This window comes from Cavia porcellus, unplaced genomic scaffold (genome assembly GCF_034190915.1).
Source record: "Cavia porcellus strain 051 isolate PalLab524CR breed Dunkin Hartley unplaced genomic scaffold, mCavPor4.1 scaffold_2, whole genome shotgun sequence".
Classification (NCBI taxonomy): domain Eukaryota; kingdom Metazoa; phylum Chordata; class Mammalia; order Rodentia; family Caviidae; genus Cavia; species Cavia porcellus.
In genome coordinates, this window is record NW_026947485.1 from 82578190 (window position 1) to 82600983 (window position 22794).

General features: G+C 35.0%; 1 long non-coding RNA gene across 1 annotated transcript in view; it reads left to right on the forward strand.

The window, feature by feature from the left end:
• Nucleotides 1-22153, forward strand: part of LOC111758390 (uncharacterized) — a 40276-nt gene extending 18123 nt beyond the window's left edge. The window contains exons 3-4 of the long non-coding RNA XR_002792572.2: nucleotides 14198-14327; nucleotides 21687-22153. This is a non-coding gene — a long non-coding RNA (uncharacterized LOC111758390). The remainder of the gene's footprint in view (nucleotides 1-14197; nucleotides 14328-21686) is intronic.
• Nucleotides 22154-22794: the final 641 nt, after the last annotated feature.

The following is a 22794-nucleotide window of genomic DNA, read 5'->3' on the forward strand; positions in this document are numbered from 1 at the left end:
AGATGAGGACATGAGATTTGTTCTCTTTGACTAATCATCAAAAAGAAAACTATTCAGCATACTTCAGTGGCAAAACAAGGAAATAAAGGCATAATTCTCATTTTAAAAAAAAGGCAGATGGAGAATAGTGTTCAGCTCTATGAGCCAGGGGACAAAACTGAGAACAACCTGATTATATTATGAAATTGAAGAGAACAGTTATTTATGAAATTGAAAATATAATAAGAAAAATGGAATATTTATTTTATAATGCGAGTGTATTTTATAATTCAACAATTGGAATAATGACATTTGTTAGAGGAGAAGAAATATTTTGCTTAATTTAGATTCAAAGTTGTTTTCTTTAATGTAAAATTTGATTGAAAATGTTTATTTGAAAAAAACGATGTTTTGGTTACCTTTCTATCATTGCTGCCCAAAATGCCCCATGTCCAAAATTAAGGAATGAAAGGTTTATTTAGCGTACACTTTTGTGGATATTTCAGTCTGTAATCCCCTGGCTCCAAGGCAAGGCAGCATGGCAGATGACAGTAGTTCATGGCTACAAAAGACAGCAAAAGCAGCAAGAGCAAAAGGAGAAATATGCAGAAAAGCCTCTACTCTTCCTTCATAGTGTATGCAGGCCACCCATCCCAGGGCAGGTGTAGCACTCACAGTTCCAGTGCTGGCACTAGAAAATGAACCAATAATAAACTCTAGATTCAGCCACCTCTGAAGAGCCTGCCCCATGACCACATGAGGCTTTGGAGGGACATCCAGACACAAACCATAACAGCTGATGTGCAGCATGATTTTCATATTTCATATTTGCAAATTACTTCAGAATACTGATATCAGCCTATGACCATATGATTTTAACTGAGCACATTTATTGTTTTAAAAACATAAGATTCTGTTAAATTATTTGCTATATTTGCCTTTTAGTTTGCCATAATATGGAAGAATAGTCACTCCCAATGCAATGTTAGAAGAAACTATGAAGTTATATGTTTTAATGGATTTTAAAAATGAGTCCTACTTACACATTTGCATTGGATTGTGAAACACTATTGGAATTGTAGTTTGAACTTGGAAATTTATACCTTGTGATTATCAAATTTGTCTGAGAATGACAATCTTTCTTCAAAAACTATCACCAACAGGAGTAATTTATAAAGACATTTTACATCATTTTATTTTATATCAGATTATTTATTTTCCAGTCATCTTTATCTGCCTTTTAGATCTTGAAATGTTAGGTGGAAATTCCAAAGATATATTTTCAAGTTGGCAACAAAATCCAGTTTTTAAGTCTAGTTGGTGCATTGTAACAGTGGTTGAAAGCAGTACTTCTCATTTTGAAAAATTTCAATCCTTGCTGTCAGCTCAAAAATCATAATGAAACTTTAAAATATAAACCAAGAACCTGCTTTGTAAATACCAAATATCAAGACAACAAAACAAGTTAACTTCTAATACAGAGAACTACGTGTATTATTTTGGTATTGAATTGGGTGTCACAACATTGTTTGTTATGTAATGACATAGTTACTCTGAAATAATTTGTTGTACATTGACATTACCAAGTTAAGAATGCATCACAATATTTCTAAACAAAAGAAAATATGATTAGAAAAAATACAAAATAAAAATTAGAATATTTTAACATCAAAATTTCTTCACAAAAAAGATGAAATTGCAACCTAATTGGCTGATTTATAGCCCAATGAGGAAAACTGACTTAAAAATAATGAAAGAATTAAGTTGTTTTTGATGGCAACAAACCAAAGAAATGTGTCTAGAGAAAGATGAGTTTGTTCCAAGCTATTAGTCTGTTAAAAAAAAACTTTATCAAAGTCATAAACATTAAAATATCACTAATCAATTAAAAAGTAAACTTGTGTTTTTCTTAAATCTTGATGAAACAACAAATTTTGACTTATTAAGGAGTTAATATTTTGTTTAAACTGATTACAGAATTAGCCTCTGTGTATAGCTTCATAGAACAACCATAACTAAGAACATTTTTGAAGAATTTAAGAGTGATCCACTAAAATCTGAAGTAAAATCTAGAGGATATATAATAACAGATTGTCACAAAAGTAGGGTGAAGTAAATAAAAGTGCATTTGAACATTTTACAAAGCTTTTGTAAATATAAATTGTTTAAATCATATTTTCTTATAATATTCATAGTATGCTCTATGAAGAAAATATTTGAAACTGTAGTGTGGGACTAATCCAGTATTGACAAAGGTGAACTATTGGTATTTACTACTAAAAATACATAAAGAATCTTCATTAACTATATGCGACATGCTCAAAATAATACTGAATTTTAAGTGTGTCAGTGCAAAGTAATGACATTTCCACATACAGTCTGTTACGTGATTCAACAGCTCCATTACAGCAGAAAAATAGACACAGACAAAATCATAACTATGTTTTGTTTCATTACTGAAGGGAGGAAAGGAGGTGACACCCAAGAGATGACCTAGCAGACTTCTAAGTGCAAATCATCCTCAGATATCAATTTCCAAATTATCTGAAGTAAAAACACAGTGCAGATAAATGCAATGTTTTAAGTATACTAATGTGGCTAAAAATCTCATAACCCCAGTTTCTGATCATATTATCCCTTTTCCCAACAAAAATTAAAAACTTACCAGACATTCTCTCCAACGAATATAAGAATTTACAAAGCAACCCGAATGGAAACATGTACTTTGCAAGAGATTGTAGTATTCAGCAAGATTACAGGAAGTGTGCAAATGGACAGATTCACTTTGCTAGTTCTTTTAAAAGGGTATTCCATAGATAAACTAATATAATCTTCCTGTAGTAACCAAATCTAATATAGGTCCACCAGTGACAGTAGTTGAATGAAGTTATAATTATTCATTCTCCATTATCTGAGTTCTATTATAGTTAGCTTATAATCAGTTTACATCAAGTCGATTATACTTCAGCTATGGAGATGAGGATTATGAGAAAAAAATTGCCAATGAAACAAATTGAAATTGCAGAATTTAGTCTGTCTAGTATCCAGGGGAAACAGTCTTGAACATAAATGCGTGTAGAAATAGTTCATGTCCAACCTAAACTGATGCATTTTCTTTTCAATTGCATTTGATTATGGAAGTGATGTTATTATCACGGTGAAAACTGTTTTAATTTCCCAACATGGACAGATAGCTTTTTTGGAAAAAGAGAAGTGTTTATGCAAATATAAAATTAAGATAATAATTTTCCCTGAGCCTTGACTTGGAGGGAAATTGTTCGGGCAGCATACCATTCAAGAAGCTTGAAGCACTCAAAGGCAGAGCATGGATATTCTCAACTGAGGAGGGGAGAAAGGTGGAAGGAGCATAGAACTTACAAACCAGTACTGCTACTGGATTCTTACATGGTGTTAGGCAATGACTCTGCAGCTAGGCAATGTTCGTCAAACAGTTCTATTCAGTGCTGCTAAACTATTTGCTGTGTGTGATGACTTCATCTCTGTTCCCAGAAATTCACTTGGCAAATCTTCTCTCTCTTCTCTGACATTTCAGTACAAATATCATTTGTAATACATGTCTTCCCTAATCTTTTCAGGTAGGTCTAGGGCTATAAAGCACTCTGTATAAAATTCCCAAGCAGCAGGTACTTCTCTCTCCCTTCAGCATAATAAATGTGCAGTGCTGCTTTGGGTTGGCCTTCAGTTTCTGATGAGAATGTTGCTGAAATTCTTTTATGTTTGCTTCTTTATGCAATGTGTTTTTCATTGTATTTCAGATTTTAAGACTTTTTCTTCATCATTGCTGTTCAAAACTCAACTAAGATATATTTTGTTAGATTTTTTTTCATTTGTTTGTTATTCTTGTGTTCATCTAAACTTTCTGGATTTAGAGTTGCTGATTTAGATACAATTTTTTTCCAAAGTTTTGTCATTTTGTTTTACCACTGTAGTCTTCTTTGGATTTCAGCTTCATGAATGTAAACATTATTGATAATGTATCACAGAAAGTGGATTCTTTATTGATTTTTTTACGTTTACCTCTGTATCCTTTTATTCTGTTTTGTACTTTTTGGTCTTCACCTTCATTATTCAGTATAACTATTTTTATTTAATGTATTTTATTTTAGTTCTTCATATTTTACTCTCTTTCCTGACATTCTTAAGCTACCTACCTGTAAATTCATCATTTCTAGGTCCTTTTGATTTATCAATTATTTAAAATCAAAAGCCTTGCCAATATCAGCATCTGGATAATTTATGCATTTTTTACTTTAGATTAAAATTTATCTTCACTTAAAGTAATATTTTGTATTTTATTGTAAAATCTTGTGTCTTTTTAATTTATTGAAGACAATGTGAGTGATGTGGATATGGTTCCATGATTGATCTGGGAAGACTAATGGTTTTGGGTTTTTTCACATTTAAATCTCTGACACATCAAATTGATCACACAGTGCAGCTGTCAGTGAGCTACACCTAGCACCAAATCTAGGCCTCCATCTGTGTTAGAGAAGTCTAACTGGAACATAGCCACACCTGTTGCTTAGGTATCATCCTATATCTACTTCGGGGTAGAGTAGGGAAATTGGTCATTGTTATGAACACTTCAGGACCTAAAAAGCCTAAAATACTAAACATCTGGCTCATTATCGAGAATGTGTACTCTTCTCTGCTCTGCAGTATGAACCTAGTGTGCATTTGGGGGAAACACAACACTCCCAGATGATTCTGGTGAGCACCTTTGGGTAGAACTGCCTGTGAACACATCTCTCTGATTGGATACATTTCCGAGATCCTTGCATTTCAGATGTCATCGTGGATGATGGAGCACAGTCTCACAAAACAGAGAACGCAGCTTTCATCTTAGAGTGGTTCCTACTCTCTTCTCCATGGCACATGGTTCCTACTCTCTTCTCCTCTAATGCTAATAATGTCACTGTATTTTAAGCATGAAAGTAAGTCCTTAAGAAGGGCAGTTGTCCAAGAAAAGTTAGACTCAAAATTATTTAAGGACAGTTGTCGTATATGATTCAGATTATATTTATCATATTCTAGGTTTTTTGACTTGCATGACTTTGTTTGGTTTGTTTTCATTCCTTTTGCTTCTTCCGCAAACTAGCTGTTGCCTGCATCACCAAAACAGAGCACTTGGTTCTTTGAGGCAGAGACATCAGAGCTAGAGAAGGCACTTAATGTAATTTACTTTGGTACAATGTATGAGAATTTTCAGATGTCAATTGCAGAGATTTTGAACATAAATGAGGTGGGAAATGCTCATTAATCAAGCCCAAGCTTCCTATTTCTCAAAGGACATAAAATCAATATAGGTCAAATTTTCTATTTCTCCAAAGCCTATTTCACTAAACACTTTGAAAGGGATTTTACAGGCTGTTTTCATATGGATTTACTGCTTGGCATGCAAGAACATCACCTCTTTAAAAGCTGGGAAGAAAGAACTTTAAATTGTGAAACGAGAATGCCTGATTGAAAAGGAAAAAAAAAAAAAAAAAGGACACTATCACACACCAACTCTACTCCATGGGATGGGGATTTATCCTCTGGTAAGAGTGGATATGGGCAGGAGAACTTGGGTTTTCATGCAGATGTAAATCACAGAGACAATGATTCCTTACTCTCTACCCTCACCCAAATGTACAACCAAACAGGACTAAATGTCCAAAACATATATTAAAGTAATACATTTAATACCAATTTTCACTAAAAAGTTCATTTAAGCATGAAAATTTGTTGTTAAAATATAATAATACCTTGGTTCATGAACGCTTCTATTCGTGAGCAACTTATTTCTCCAAAAATAGTGTTTGACACAATTTTGCTTTCATTCACAAACTCCACATCAGATAACAAGCAAACCACAGTCATTTTCTCCACACAAAACAAACATATCCATCTTCTCCATAATCACAAAGCAAAGTATATTCATGAACTGAGGCACCACTGTGTTATATTAGCAAGAATAATGTTGATCACTGTTGTTTAGGATTGTTTTTCTCTGCGCGCGCGCGCGCACACACACACACACACACACACACACAAATTTTTGTACTTTATTCTTTCAATAGAACTTAAAACAATCACTATAATAATTAACAATAATAATTTAAGTTATGCTTTTTAGGAAAGTTAGCTAGATGAAAAATGTGTATATTATTACAGACCTTTATTATTATTATCCCCAATGGTATGCTCATAGAAACACAGATATTTACAGCTTCAAGGTGTGTATTCTTGTAAGATTAAGTTATAATGACTTTTTTAAATGGAAAAGAATAAAAATAACAATAATATAGAGTTTCAAAGAAAGTTAATAGAAGTCACAATAATTAATATATCACATATTGTTGTCTTGATAGCAGTTATTCTGAGTACAACATATAGGCATGATATCTTATATAAACAATATTAGCACAAGCCTTTCTTTTCAGTGAACTATCTTAACTATCTAGTGTGCACATATTTTTTTTTCTTTTTCCTTTTTTCCCTTCCCTTTCTCCTATCACTGTTTGTCTTTTATTTTGAACAGTTTCTTCCCAGTTCGTAATATCTCTTGTACATTTTGGATGGTATTTACTTACCAGTTTCTCATACTAAGGAACAATACAATGTTTACAGATGTGGGTCTGATTTATTTCACTTATGAGTATGGTTTCTAGTTGCATCCATTTACCTATAAAAGTCTCCAGTTTATCTCATTTTATGGCTGCGTGGTACTCCATTACATTAAAAAAAAAAAAAAAAACACTTTTGTTGTTGTTGTTGTTTGGAAATGAGGATCAAACGCATGATCTTATGCTTTCCAGGTAGGCACTTGTGTCACTGAGCTAAACTCATCACCTGTAAAAACCACATTTTTGATCTATTTCTTAGTTGATGGTCATTTGAATTGTTTCCAAGATTTACCTATTACAAATTGTGATACTATTAACATGGGTGCACATAATACTGCTGTTGTGTGATGGTTCTAATTCTGGAACGAACTCAGAAGCGAAATAGCTGGATCAAATGGGATTTCTAATCCTGTTTTTTTTTTTTTGTTTGTTTGTTTGTTTGTTTTAGGGAATTTCTACACTGATTTCCACAAGCGTTGTACCAGTCTACGCTTTCGCCAACAGTGGAGAAGGGCTCCTTTTTCCCCACAACTCTACCAGCATTTGTTAATGGCTGATTTCTTGAAGATAGGCATTCTTTCTGGAGTGAGATGGAATCTCAGTGTTGTTCTAATTTGCATCTATTGAATGCCCAAAGATGTTGAACATTTTTTCATGTATTTATTTGCCATTTGTATTTCTTCACCTGAGAAGTGTGTATTCATGTCAGATGCCCATTTTTGGATTGGGTCTTTGAATTTGAGAAGGTCTGGGTTTTTTTTTTCAGTTCTTTATAAATTCTAGATATGCATATTTTGTGTGAGGGACAACTGGCAATAATTTCTCCCATTCTGTTGGCTGTCTTTTCATTCTGTGGATGATTTCTTTTGTTGTGCAAAAACTTTTTTAAAAGGTGAGATACCATTTATTGATTCTTTGTAATATTTCTTTTGCAGTCTGTGTTTTGTTCATGAAGTCTCTGCCTACATATATGACTTTGAGATTTCTACCTATTTTCTCTTCCAGTAAATTTAGTGTTTCTACTTTAATACTTATATTTTCAATCAATTTTGATTTTTAGTTAGTACATGGTGATAGACATCAGTGTACTTTTGGTCTTTGGCATATGGAAAGCGAACTTTTCCAGGGTCATTTTTTAAAATTTTTTTTATTTTATTTTAAAGAGATTAAGACAAAGGAGGACATAACAAAGCAGATCAGATCAGGACAATGCAAGTAATACAGCATTTTACCACAAGACAACCCATAATTAACATAATTTCTCTTTCTTTAAAATAGTTGAGCATGGCTTCATATACGATAGTATCAAACATAACAAAACAGTATAAAACCATTCAAGAGAATGAAAGCATTACAGGGCTTTCAGAACCAAAAAATAGAGAACGAACAATGGCTACTATACTGTCTCATTATCCATAGAAAATTTGTTTATACTATCACATGTTCCAAGGTCATTTATTAAAGAGACAATCTTTGTTCCAATGGATGTGTTTGGCTCCTTTTGTTAAAGATAAGGTGGCTGAGTATGTTTGGAGTTGTGTTTGCATCTTCCATTCTCTTCTACTTATCTTCAGGGCAATTTGTGTATGTATTTCTGCTTGTGTTTTTGTCAATACCATGCTGATTTTGTCATGGTAGATTTGTAGTGTAATTTCAGATGTGGGATTGTGAAGCCTTCTGAATTGCCTTCATTTCCCAGAATGGATTTTACTATTCATAGTCTCTTCTGGTTCTAAATGAATTTTAGGAATGTTTTCCAGTTTTGTGAGATATGCTAATGGTATTTTGATTGAAATTGTATTAAATATGTATAGTAGTTTTGAGAGTAAGGCCATTTTCACTATGTTAGTTTTTCCTATCCAAGAGCAAGGGATATCTTTCCATTTTTGGGTATTTTCAGTCTCCTTTTTAAGGGTACTATAATTTTCACTGGATTGATCTTTTATGTCCTTTGTTAGATTGTATTTCATTCTTTAGATGTTATTTTGAAGGATGTGTTTTCCTAATCTCTCTCTCTCTGAGTTTCTTACTTGTGTATAGGAATGCTATTGATTTTTGAATTCTGACTTTGGATCTGACTACACTACTGAATTTCAATATTAAATCTAGGAGTTTCTTTTGATGGAGTTATTGGGGTCTTCTCTGAAAAGTATCATGTCATCTGCAAACGATAATTTACCTTATTATTTCCCATTTTTATTCCTTTTATTTTTCTCTCTTTTCTAATAGTTTGGCTAATAGTTCCAGAGCTACTTTGAATAGGAGTGGTGATAATGGACCTCCTTGTGTTGTTTCTGATTTTAGAAAGAAGACTTTCAGTTTTTGACCACTTAATATGATATTAGCCTTTAGGTTTCATAGATGGCTTTTATAAGATTGAGGTAAAGACCATCTATCTATTCTAATTTTCTGTAGGGTTTTTATCATAAATGGGTATTGGACTTTGTTAAATGCTTTTCCTGCATCTATTGCTGATGCAAATTTTTTGGTTATTTTAATATGGTATATTATATTTGTTGACTTATATATGTTGAAGTATCCATGCATCCCTGGGATGAATCCTACTTGGTCATGATATATAGTCTTCTTGATGATTTGTTGAATTCTGCTTTCCAGTATCTTATTAAAGATTTTTACATCTTTCTCTTCAGGCAGATTGTTTTCCTTTTTGGCTGTGTTCTTCTCTTGCTTTGGAATCAGGATAATACTTGCTTCCACGAATGATTTTGGAAATACTACTCCCGTTTTAATTTTTATAAAGAGTTTCAGCATTAGTTCTTCTCCGAGTTCCTTGTGGAATTCAACAGTCAGGCCATCAGGGCTTGGAATTTCATTTGTTGGTAAACCTTTAATTACATTTTCAGTTTTATTGACTGATATCAATTATTTATAATTTTTATATCTTCTTGTTTTAGTTTTGGCAATTTGATTGTGTCCATGAATCTGTTCATTTCTTCCATGTTTTCTACCTTTATAAGAATGTACGTTCTCAAAGTAGGTACTGATGAGCTACTGGATTTCTATGAGATCCAATGTGATTTCCCCTTTTTTTCCTAATTGCTTGAATTTGTGCCTTTTCCTCCTCTTTTTGGTGAGGTTAGCTCATGGTTTATCAATTTTATTTACTCTTTCAAATAATCAACTTTTTGGTTCATTAATTCTTTGTATTGTTTTCTTAGTCTCCATTGCATTAATTTCTTCTCTTATCGTTATAATTTTCTCTGTCACATGAGCTTTGGCTTTTATTTGTTCTTTTTTCTAGACATTTAAGAATCAACATTAGGCTGTTTATTTGAGCTCATTTGCTTTTCCTAATGTGTGAGTATAAATTTCCCTCATAGGATTACTCTCATTGTGTCACATAAATTTTGTTCTATTGCACCTGGGTTATCATTTAATTGTATATATGCTATAATTTCATTCTTAATTTCCTCTGTGATCCATTGTTTGTTTAAAAAAGCATTTTTAATTTCCATGTGTTAATGTAGTTCATGAAATTTCTTTTGTCATTGATTTTCATTTTTATTGTGCTATGGTCAGACAGTATGCATTATTTCAATTCCTCTATGTTTACTTAAACATATTTTATCAGTTGATAAATGGTCTATTTTTGAGAATGTCCCTTCTGAAACTGAATGCGTATTCCAAACTTTTGAGGTGGAACATTCTGTGAATGTCTGCCAAGTCCTTTTACTCACAGGCTTGGTTTAATTCTAATATTTCTTTATAGACTTTTTTTGTCTAGATTATCTATTTGTGAGAGTGGTGTATTAAGGTTGCCCACTACCATAGAGTTGGTGCTTACTTGGTTTTTTTTTTTTTTTTTTTTTTTTTTTTGTGTGTGTGTGTGTGTGTCTGTTAATATTTCTTTTATGTAACTTGGTGAACCTGTGTTTGGTGCATAAATATTTATGATTGCTATCTCTTCTTCTTGGAGTGTTCTTTAATAAGTGTATAGTGACCTTCTCTGTCCCTTTTGATCAGTCTTGGCCTAAATCTTTTTTTCTGGGTTCCTATAGCATGGAGAATTGTTTTCCATCCTTTGATTTTTATTCTGTGAGTTTTTTAGGGCATTAAATATGTTTCTTGAATGCACCATACTTTTATGCTTCTGGATCCATTCTGTCTTTCTGTTTCTTTTAATTGGTTAGTTGAGACTGTTTACATTGATGGTTGTAATCAATATGGATTGGTTTGTATTTTCCATGCGTTTTTCCTACTGTTTGTTGCCTGTATTTCTCCTCTGTTTAATTGGTGCTCTGTATGGCAGCTTCTTTTTATTGGTGTTCATGTGTTTGTGGTCTTCATTATCTAATAGTCCATCAGAGCATTCTGTAAAGCTGGTTTGGTAGTCATAAATTCATTAGTTCTTTGTCATGGAAGTATCTTATTTCTCCATTAATTGTGAAAGATAGTCTCCCAGGGTATATCAATCTGGGTTAAAGACTGGCTTCTTTTAGTGCTTGAAATACAAAATTCCAAACTGTCCTTGACTTGAGGGTTTGTGTTGAGAAGTCCGCTGTGATTCTGATGGGCTTTCCTTTATAAGTGATTTGTTTCTTTTCTATAGCTGATTTTAATATTTTATTCTTCTGTTGAGTTTCTGGAACACAAGAAAGAATTCAGATCACCTTAACTATCCAGGTATATGCAACTGATGTTGAAATGCAATAAAAAAGATAGATTGATAGATCAATCCATGGATGCTTAAGTACAGTAAAAAACTCAGGTATAAAAAATAGGCTTCATGGGTGCTCACTGAATATGTCTTTCAACATTTTTATCTTTGAGGATTAAAAAACATTACAGTAGAAAAGCCCAAATTTCCTAGAATAAAAAACAGTAGATGTCTCTAAAATGAAACACAATAGCTTCACAATAATCTAAAGAAAAAACGAGGTAATAAGGCAGTAGTTAGGGAGCTGTCCCGGAGATGAATGTTTGCAGGGAAGTGAATAGAGAAGAAGCTCCCACACTTTGGGTTACCTCCTGTCTGGAGTGAGGCACCTGATTTCAAGTTGAGTGAGTTAGCTGGTTTATGCAGAATGGAGGATGAAGAGATCACACATAGGAGAGCTGCAGCTAGGCAGGGTATAGCACACAAGCCCAGGCAATTTCTTCCAGCCCTATGTTGGCTGAGGGCTGACAGCCAGGAGCATGGTTTTCATCAAAGGCTGAGCTGGTTGATGAATGTGCAGCAGCTGCAGCATGCAGCTCACTGCTCTGACTTAGAGGGAAAATTAACTGGTGAACTCCTGGATGGCCACATCTCGTCTATTTAAAGAACCTGAATTTTATCTCCATAGACAATTAATGAGGGTTGACCTAACTAGATCCTCATGAGGGTTAGTTTCAGGCATTGGTAGACCAAGCCTAAGAGAAGATTCATCTAGAGTAATAAATAAATCATCCTCCTAAAATGTGGTCTTCCAAGATTTTAAGTAAGTACTGAGCTGCTCAGTACATTTTCTGCTATTCTACTGCTTGGAATTTTCATATCTCACAGTTCTTCATTGTCTATAATATTTCTAACAGGCTCATAGCTCCACAGGAGCTCTTCTCTGGAGTGCCGATAGGGTCTCTTCTCATGCATACAGTGCTTGGTATTTAGCCATGAATGCAAAAGACCCTGACCCAGAATCACGGCTGTACAATTCTCTACTCCCCAGCTCTTTCCCTACTAGTCCAGCTGGTAGGTACTTATTCCTCCACTTTCTTTCATCTTCCCAGCACTACTTCATTCCATTTTTGACTTGGCCTCTCCGGTCCCACCCTTTGGAAGTTGCACAGGGTGTACAAAGCTCATGTGAAAGTGAAGCTCCACTCGCATACATCTCTTAAGAATCTTATCTTTGGGCTGTTGGTCCAATTTCTGGGAGCAGACTCTAAGTGCACTGTATGTCATATCATATTTTCCTACAGTAAGAAGTTAATTTTAGTAACATTTATTCCATCTCCCTCAGCAACAAGTGGTATGCACATGTTTTAATAGGAACAAATTGATATATACCAGTCAGAGGGACAACTTCAGTTTTGCTCTTTATTTGAAACACAGCTGATTTTCCATATATAGTTCCATGACTTCCCATCTGGTAAGGACAGAGCACATTTTACACATAAGTTATAAGTCCTTAGATCTCACATTCTGTTCTTCTGGGGTAAAGATCTGTTCTTGCTGAGTGAAGTCATGGCTCAGTTACTTCCTGGGTAGAGATGTTTGCTGTCTTCCGCTGAAGATTTAGGTTGGGGAAATCACATTTCCTGATAACAGAAGAAGAGAACCATCCCTCTTATTTTTTTCATTTCTAACACATATGACAACTATCTAGAACCATTATATCTTTGTAACAAACAACTCAAAGGTAAGGGCTGAAAGATAATGAGTAAACCCAACACATTAATTGTTTTTATAGTTATGAAAGCCAAAAGCCTGAGATGACTTTTACAGGCATGAAATACAGAGATGTTTCATTCTGAATCTCTTTCTTGTTCTTCCAGTTTCTCCAGTACCTAGTGTCCTTTAGAGCTTGTAGTTCATCAGTTTCATTGTATCCTGTAGCTTTATACAGCTGTATATTCTTCCTATTTTATTCTGAAGCATTAAAGGATACTGTAGATAACATTACTGTCTCACATTACCAGGGCTCTTTTTGTTTATTCCTTTTCGTTCTTGTGGATGTAGTTTATCAGCATTGGAAATGGAAAGCTGCCCCTCACCTCCCTCCCAACCTTACTCAAGCTTTCACATCTCTCCCAAAGCGGGACTGAGTGTACTAAGAGCCCACACCTAACACACTGAGTAACGGCTTTGTTCAGTGACCACAAGGTCTAAGAGGGTGAAAAATCAGTGGAGCGCGGGAAGAGAGACAGAGACAGAGACAGAGACAGAGACAGAGACAGAGACAGAGAATATACATGAACTTCTATTAGTCCTACACATATTTTACTATAAGAGGCACATAGCTGTAGGAAAAATAACAAACACAAAAAAACCTTCAACTGGAGTTTCACAAAACAGCGTATCTAATTGCCAATAAACCCATAAAATTCTCTCAGCTTCACTAATAACCAAGAAAATGAGAACAAAATCAGAGAGCAAAATGTTTAGATATTCCTAATCCAAGAAGCAGGAGGTGGAGAAGAAATCTTACTTTTTGCAGTATCGGGAATGGAATCCAAACTTGGCCTTGCTAGATTAGGGCTCTACACTAATCAAGAGCCCAGACCCAGAGATTTTAAAAAGAAGAGAAAAGATTAGTAGGTAACAGTTTGCAGCAACTATAACTATCAATTCCAAAGGCAAAGTAAATTTATAACGCCTACTTTGGAAAATTTCTGTACGTCAACATCATTGCCAGCCTCGTTTCTCCACTTGTGCTAAAACAATTTCCTAAGAAACAAAGTAGGATCTGCCTTTTAACTTTTGGTTTATCTAACTTTTAGCAGTGTTTGAAAATGCTACCCAGGCAGTGTTATGAAAAGCAGGTGTGCATTTCACTTGTGCCCTGTGCCTCTGTGTGAACAATGAAACCATACCTGAAAAAGGTTTCTAGAAAATGGAAAAGACATGTGGGTTTCTCTCTTTCTAGACAACTCCAGCTGAGATCAGCCAACAGCCAATGTATCCCAACTCACCTGGGCCAGCCTGTGCAAAAGAGTGCGAGAGATAAGCTGAGACCCAGCTGACCATCAGCACCTAAATAATAAACACTTCTTTTGGTATGTAACTGAAATTTTATAGTTGTTTATTACATAAAAAATATTGTGAAAGGAGACAAACATTGTTTTATAATTTCTATGGTTTGGATTATTTTCCTGTACTAGGGATTAGACCTAGTCTCTTTTGCTATATCCCCAGATCTTTTTTATTTTTTGCTTTTATTTTGAGACACGGTGTCACTAAATCACTAAGTTGCTCACTCAAACATGTGGCACTCCTTCCTCAGCCTTCCAAAGTGCTGATTATAGTCATGTGCCACTAAACCTGGCTTTATGGTTTGGATCTTAAAGGTCCCCCAAGGATCCGTGTATAAAAGTCGAGATTTACAAGGTGGCCGTAGGGAATTAATGGAAACTGTGAGAGATGTAGCTTAGAGAGAGAAAGATCTTCCAGTCATCTTCTTGTGCTTCTTCCTGAATGACATCTATTGACAAAGGTCCAAGGTTCTCTGGATTCACTTCCAGCATGGGCTTGCAGAATGCAGAGGGCTGCAGGGCCCAGTGCCTTCCCTCCACTTTCACTTTCTGGCCATGAGTGGAGCAGTGTGGCTCCACTTTGCCCTCTGTGACATTATGTGCTGTCCCCTCACAACCCAACAGCCATGGAGTCAGAAAATCAGAGGCTGAAACCTCAAAATCTGTGGGCCAAAATAAATCTTTTCTCTTCGTAGATTAGCCGTTTTGGGTATCTGCTATGAGAATATAAAACTAACACTAGAATACTTCTAGAGTTAAGTGCACACCACATGACCTGGCAGTTTCCTCCTGGTCGTGTAAAAACAATCGATACATAGATTTACCAAAGAACATGAAGCAGAATGTGAGCCACATCTCTACTCACTATAGCAAATGAAACAAAGAAAGCAAACCTCGAAGCCACTCAGATGTTTGTCAATACTTAAACAGATGCATACCTTGTGGTATATCTCCCCAAGAGGGTATCTGACACTAGTGACAATGACAAATTTTCAATTGCAAATTATTGAGCAGTTGAAGCAAAACACAAAAGAAATCATTTATGCTGCTAGAGTTAGGGTAGCAGAACCTTTGGGAGGAGTGGGGGTTGATAGCTGAAGAAAACTAAGAAAGGCTTCTGCCACACAGTGATATTGTTTTTCCTTTTAAGTGGGAGTAGGTACATGAGGATTTTCAGCTTCTGAAAAATGAGTGTTAGATTAGTCCTGTTTTTCCCAAAATATATTTTTCAATTTCCAAGATGACAAACATGAAAATCATTTGGTTTTGTGTTTCAAAAAGTGAGAATTATTTGGAAAAGGGAACATACCCTATTCCCTCTTCAAGACTCATCTTCATTTTAACCTCTGAGCTCTGAGAAGTCTGACAACAGCCAGGAGCCTCTTTGTGAGTGACATCAGTTAATAAAAGGACCATAGGAGTAGTGTGCTTTGGGTTCACTGCAGAAAACCTCAAAATGAATAATCTCCCAACCCCTTTTTACTATCAATGGTCCACAAAATTAAAGAGAAAAGGCTTTCTGCGGACTGAGAATGTGGGAGTCTGGGTGGTACCTTCCTGCTTCCTGAAGTCTTGGACAGCTGTGGGAAATAGCAAGCAGAAGGCCAAACCCAAGCTCTCTTCTATATTCAGTGATGGCGGGCTGGGGAAATGATAAAGTTTCTGTTCCCTAATTTTCTCATCTGAAACACTTATCCTGTAATATCTTTCAAATCTGCATTATAAATATGTAAAGTTGCAAATGAAATATATATATGATATATATATATATATATATAATTTATATACATAGTGGCTTAAAACTTAATTTACATCTTAGGGAACTTAAGGCTAGATAAGGAGCTGAGTTTAAAGGCTATAAATAAGAAAGACATACTAACCTGACATCACACTTTGTAATAATTTTGGAAATTTTGACTATCAAAAGGAAACATATTGGAATAAATAAAAATCACTGTCTCGTTGACCTAACAGAGTAACTGTTGGGGTTCTTTTATTTTTAGGACTATTCCATATAGCAACTAAATTTAAATACTCATGCATTCATATGTACACATTTAAAATAGTGTCAATCCCTAGTGAAATCACCTAACTGTTTTTTAATGACAACCCACTCATTTCAAAATCTACCCAAAGGAAACTCAGAGATGGTGAATAACTTTCAGTTTGTACAACGCTTTAATTATTCTTTCTCAGCACTTCTTATCAAATCCTACCTAGATGGTTACCAACAGAGATTACCTAGTTCTCCAAGCATATTTCCTCTGGTCCTCTTGTTACACGTCCATTCAGCTCTACCCTAGTATTAATGTTCTTGAACAACGTCTACAAAAAGAGTAGTGACAAAGTACTCTTCTAATACAAAATATATGATTGATTAATTCAATGCCTATCACTGTTACGACTCTATGAGAAATGTTGTGACACAGTGAAAAATCACATCAGAATAAAATTCACTCTCTACAAAATACAGAACATTTTTTAAAAGGCTTAAAATAACCAACCTCTAAAGAGAAAATTCTGCAGAATAATGGATATCACTGAGTTCAAAGGATAAAAGAAAAAAGCAAGGAGGTTAATAGGCAGAATTTTGTACATTTCTCCTAGAAAATGTCAGTAGGTTTTGCCTCAGATAAATCTTCTGTTTTAGTCTTTTTCTTTTATGTGTAAATTTTCCTTTAGTAAAATCTCACACTGTTTATAAAATTCTCATGTATATCTTCAAAACTACAGTGAACTTTGAATGTAAGAGCTATGTCTCAATTCTCGTGTTTTCTCATGAACTCTAGAAGGGAATTTGACAAAAATTAGAAGCTGAGTACAATTTACTCAATAAATCAATACAGAGGTAATAGGATGCTAGGTGAATACTTGGATTTTATTTTATATTTCAAATTAAATTTTAAAATTATAGTATGAAATACTTCATGTTAACCTAATAAGTTAATGAGAATATAAAGCAACCACAAGAAATCAAATAAAAATACCACTGTGCTCACTAACCCTTTCCCTGATTTTTCTTTCTGGGTCTCCTTCTCAGTGGTGTTTGACATATCAGTGTAACTCTCCATGTCTTTAAATGCCATCTTGTGTACCATCAGTCAGTGCTCATTATAAGAGCATGTTTAATGCAAGTTATACAAATATATAAGATACAAATATAATATGAATTAAATACATTTATAATATTTAAATGACAGACTTGCAGGAGCCACTCATAAAATCAGGTGTGGAAGAGGGAGGAGATCTAAAGAATGCAGTCAGGGGACTGGGCTTCCCTATAGTGAGTCCTGTGAGTGCTTATCAGGAAGTTTAGGAGTTTCTGCCTGAAGGCTGGAGGGTCTGGGCTAGACGCCTAGAAAGAACATTCAAGGTGAAAGTGAAGACTGGGGCTCCTCTGAAATATCAGAGCCCAATGTTCTTCCTCATATGGGTCTTCTGCCTTCAGTGAATTCCTTTAGCCACACACAGGATGATGCTGTTTCTTATCCAATTTGACACAATCAGTTAATTATCACACTCTATTTTGACTATCACACAGGTATATCATATTATATTTTTGTAACTTGTGTTTTACCTTCATAAATCTAATGGAGAAATATAGCAATGTTAATGTATACTATTTTAGTTCATTTTCCCTGCTTCAGAATATTATTGCTTCATCTGAAACCATGGTTTACTTATTAATCCTTGCAGTGATGGAACTACTGGTTCTCACACCATGTCACTGTCACATTCAATGCTGCCATGAGCTTTCTGCCACAACTCTTTGTGCAAAATTGAGCAAAATTCTGCAGAGATCATTCTTATCCATTCATTGAGTCATATTATAAATGTATCTTTAACTTGACCAGAGATTCTCCACAGTGGAGAGCTGGTGTAAATCTGTGAGAAATTCTGATGTCTATTCAAAGGCAGGGGTGCAGGCCATAGTGACCCAAACCTTTCTCCTGCTGACCCAAAGAAACCTTACTTCCACAAAACTCAAGTATGTGTGTATCAAGTATGTGTGTATCAGTGCTTTATGGAAATCTTTATCAGATAAATGGCCTAACCATTGTAAATACAGCCCACCAAAGTTAAATGTTGCTCAAACAAAGAAGTGGTTTTATTTACGCAAGTATGGTTCATGCTTACTGTATTGAGACCTCATTGTCAGTTCTGTTTTTTCTGTGTCCTATCAGTTTTAATATCTGCTACAGTGTACTGTGGAATAAATAGCACCAGAGATCCACCATCATGGCTGCTGAGCTACTGAGATTCTGGAAATTTTAATTTTCAGATAAAAGTCTATCTGTAACTAATTAAATCCTGTAATTTTTCAGAACAGCTGAGTAAAACCACGTAGTTGTAAGGCTATAATTTACAAAGTGATTATTCAAATATGGATTTGTTCATCAGAATAGAACATCTCAACACTAAGCTGTGACTGCAGCTGATATTCTATTCCTATTTCTTTCTCATATTTCAATACAAAGTTGCTTAGAAAGGACCTTAAAAAGCACCTTGAAATGAGATGGAGATTCATAGTGAGATTAAATAATTTTCTTGTTTCTTTTTGTTCATCTATCTACTATTTGTTTTTTGTCCAAAATAAAATGAAACACTCAAGTGCTTTTGTGTTTATGTCCTTACTTAAAGTGATTTTTTTTTGTAAAGCACAGCATAGAAATGTGCACACAGAGTATAGGTGCACAATGTGATTTTTGTTTAAATAACTTCATCCTTTGTATCAATAGAGAAATGAGAAAATAGAACATTACCAGAAAGGGAAAGGATGTATTTTTCTTTCTATTCATAAACCTTCAGCAAATCTAAGAACTTTTTCTTGACCTGCCTCTAAGTAGGTAAAGTTAATTAACTAAATAAAATTTTCCCTTTTATATATGAGTTCAGAAAGAACAAATTTATTGTCCAAGGTTGCAAACTAATTTCAGAAATTAAGAATGGATTCAAGGTTCCTCCCTTACATTCAGTATCCTTTGCCACACTGCCACTGATCTTTCAGTTTTAATCAAAATATGGCAAGAAAAACAAAGGTCTATTGAATAATGTCTTATTTTTGTAGTACAAAGGTTTAGAGCATAAAGTCTACAGCCTTTCAGCACATTTTGAATCACTTCTCCCCTGAAATATTTTACAACCTATACCCCAGTCAGTGAGACAGACACCTAGACATAGAGGCAGTTTTTAAGGACATCTGAGTAAAGATAAAGAATGAAATGAAAAAAAAAAAAAACTTTAATCAGAGTTTGTTTACTGGCAAGGATTCAATGATGTGATATTTTGCATTATATGAAATGCATATGGAAAGAAAATGATGACAAAAATTTGGTTCCTGTCATTCAGATAATTCAGTGATAAGAAATTGCAGACTGGACTCTGGAATTTCTGGGTATTCACTACTTCAAAATCTATCTTCAACTTCTTCAAACATAGCGTTGGGCCTATCCACCTGTTTCTAACTCTGTCACTTAGTATAGTCTTCTAAAAGTGAGTAATCAGTAAATGTTTGTGGCATGAGTGAAACTACGTTCATGACCCAAGAATTCTTACACGGGCTGCTGGAACCCAGTAAACTACCTATCAAACTAAATTTGTTCCAGTTTGGTCCATTTTCCTCATGTGAGACAAAAGCCTACTTAAATGGCATATCTGGTGTATTAGTCACTTTCCTGATACTGTGACAAAAATACTCGACACCTGCAACTTAAAGGACAGAGGTTTATCTTAGTTCAGGGTTTCCAGAAAGTTCAGGGCCCAGCAGAGGAAAGCTCTCACTCATGGCATCCAGAAGCAGAGAGAGGAGGAGCCGGGACAGGCATCCTTCCAAGCCAGACCCCCGGGTTCCCTCTGCCTCCCAGAACCCACATGCAAAGAGCACAGGCAGCCATGATCTCATCAGTGGATGAACCCAGTTATTAGTAAAGTACCCCCATGATCCACAATCTAACCACATCATAAACAATTTAGATCTCGTCGCAGTATCCTCCTTCCCCTAGGTGAAACCGTTTCAGTGAATAATAGATCCCTGTGACATTCCCACTCGCCACTCCCCCCGTCACTGCCCAGCTTTCAGAGTCTGTTCATAGATTCTGTGTGGTTCAGAATCGTCCTTATTAGAGGAAGAGAGGGCTATAACATGTGAGTGTGACTTCCTACTGACGAAAACTGTTCAGACACTTTCCAAGTAAAATGATACTCTATGGCACACCATGGAAATTCCTGAGTATTTCAGATAACTCCCAACAATTGTATCCCAATAAGAAAACCTTTGGGATGTCTGAGTGATCCCATCTTTTAGAATTGACATGGCGCCAAATGCTAAGCAATTTATGACATTCAAGAATATGATCTTCTCTTCAGGTGACATTTCAATTAGGTGTGAAGGAGCGGAGTGATAGAGGATGGAGACACTGGGGGAAAAAGAAAGAGAAGAGGAAGAATTTTGTCCCCTGACTGATGGAAGGAAAGTCAAGAACTTGAGATGAAGGGCTCTCATTTTCCTTGACATCTCAACTACTTCCTCTGCTGACTCTAAATTGGCAGAGATGAATGGGAATTTCTGTCAGATTTAAGTAGGGAATCATCTATGTCACCTAATCTCAAGTTTTTAGGGCAAATAGATGTTTTTCCTAAGCCACTATGTCTCAAACTGACTTCCAGTGCATTTATTTTGTTTGGTTTTGTTCTAGCTCAGTTTGTTTTGGTTTGGTCAGGTTTGGTTTGGTTGCTTCTTATTTGAGAAAAGACAGTCACAATTAGATCAAAGTGTTTCATGTTTGGAATATATATATATATATATATATATATATATATATATATATACTTTTAATAACAAGCTATGTCGGTACTTCTTGAAATTTATTCACAACTGGCCAAAGCCCACTGGGGTTTGCAACCAATGTACTGATAAGTTATTTATGTAGAGCTTTGTATTTTCAGTGTAAAATTTTTCAGTTAAATTTTCATCTGAGTTTACAAATAGAACAATTTCTTTGAGACTTACTGCTCCTGCAAAAGATTTCTTCTGATCTGCTTTGTTCTGTCTTATGTTTAGTTTCAATCTCTTTAAAATAAAATTTTAAAAAAAGATACATTCAGAAGTTCATGGCAAATTTACCATGTGAAGGGAGTGTTGTGTCTATGTATAAGAAAAGCACTCATTCTTGGAGTTGCAAATATACTACTACTTGTCACCCATATAAACTTTAAGACTTTATTGGCAAGGTTCATTGTATAAATACCTTGCAAAATGTTCTGATTCTGCCAGTTACTGTCAAATGATTACTACCAAAAATGAAGTTCTTATATTTTAATCTAAGAATTGAAGAAAGCTAGGCTTTACATGAAAATAAAGTCAGTCTTCCTTTGTATTTCTAGATAGAAGAAACATTGGTTTAAATCAAAATCGTAACCCCTCATCTGTCACGTCAACCTGGGTTGAGAGATGGCCTTCTTCGTTCCTGATTCCCTTCTTCAACCTATCGCTACCAGCCAAATCAAGAGACTCTCCAAAAACACTCAGAGTTAGTGGGCATAGCTAGTAAGCCGTGGCTGTAAAATCTTCTAGGGAAAGTAATAAACCGAAGAAATAAAACCAAAAATGCATGACAAAATCATACTCGTACTAAAGAGAAAGAAAAAAATTGTACCATGGCCCTAGTGCCTCTTGCCAATGAATTATCAATGTTTTTCAGGTTCATCCTAAAATATTTATTTCCTTGAAACTTATAGAATGAATCTTTCTTGAACTGGAATTGAAAGTTCTAATATGCAACTACAACTCTCTACTGATGAAAATTATACAATTGCACTTCATTGCTTTCCAAGTAAAATTATACACTGTAGCACAGCTTGAAAATTTCTTGATTGATTTAGCCCCCTCCTCTACCTGCTATAAACTGGATATTGAATGTCACCCAAAGACCCATTTGTTAAAGCTTAGTCCCAAGGGTGCAATTACTGGGAAGCCATGGAATCTTTAAGAAGAACATACTGACAGGTCCTCTGGTCACTAGTGGATGCCACTGAAGGTCATTGCGGGACCCTAGCTCTTTCCTCTCTGTACTCCCTGGCTTGTAATGCCAGATGTTTTTGCTTTGCTGTGCACTCCCATCAAAATGTCTGCCTCTCTACCAGCCGAGAGAAATAAGGCCAATGGGCAATGGACTGCAACTTTCAAACCTGTGGAAACAAATCTTTGCTAAGTTAATTATCTGAGATATTTTGTTACAGAGCAGAAAGCAGATATATTGCTCTTTGATTGTAGTTATTATTCCCATTTCCTCTATTTTATCACACGTGCATACTACGTAAGTATGAAAAACAACTCTAATCTATCACCTTTACCTCAATTCTTTTTTCTTCTCGTCTTGTATATGAGACCTTGTAAAAATCAGATTGTTCTGAAACAGGAGAGGCTTGGGCACCATATCAATTGCTTGTCTTCCCCCAGTTTTTTATCAATAAAATGAACATAGTAATACCA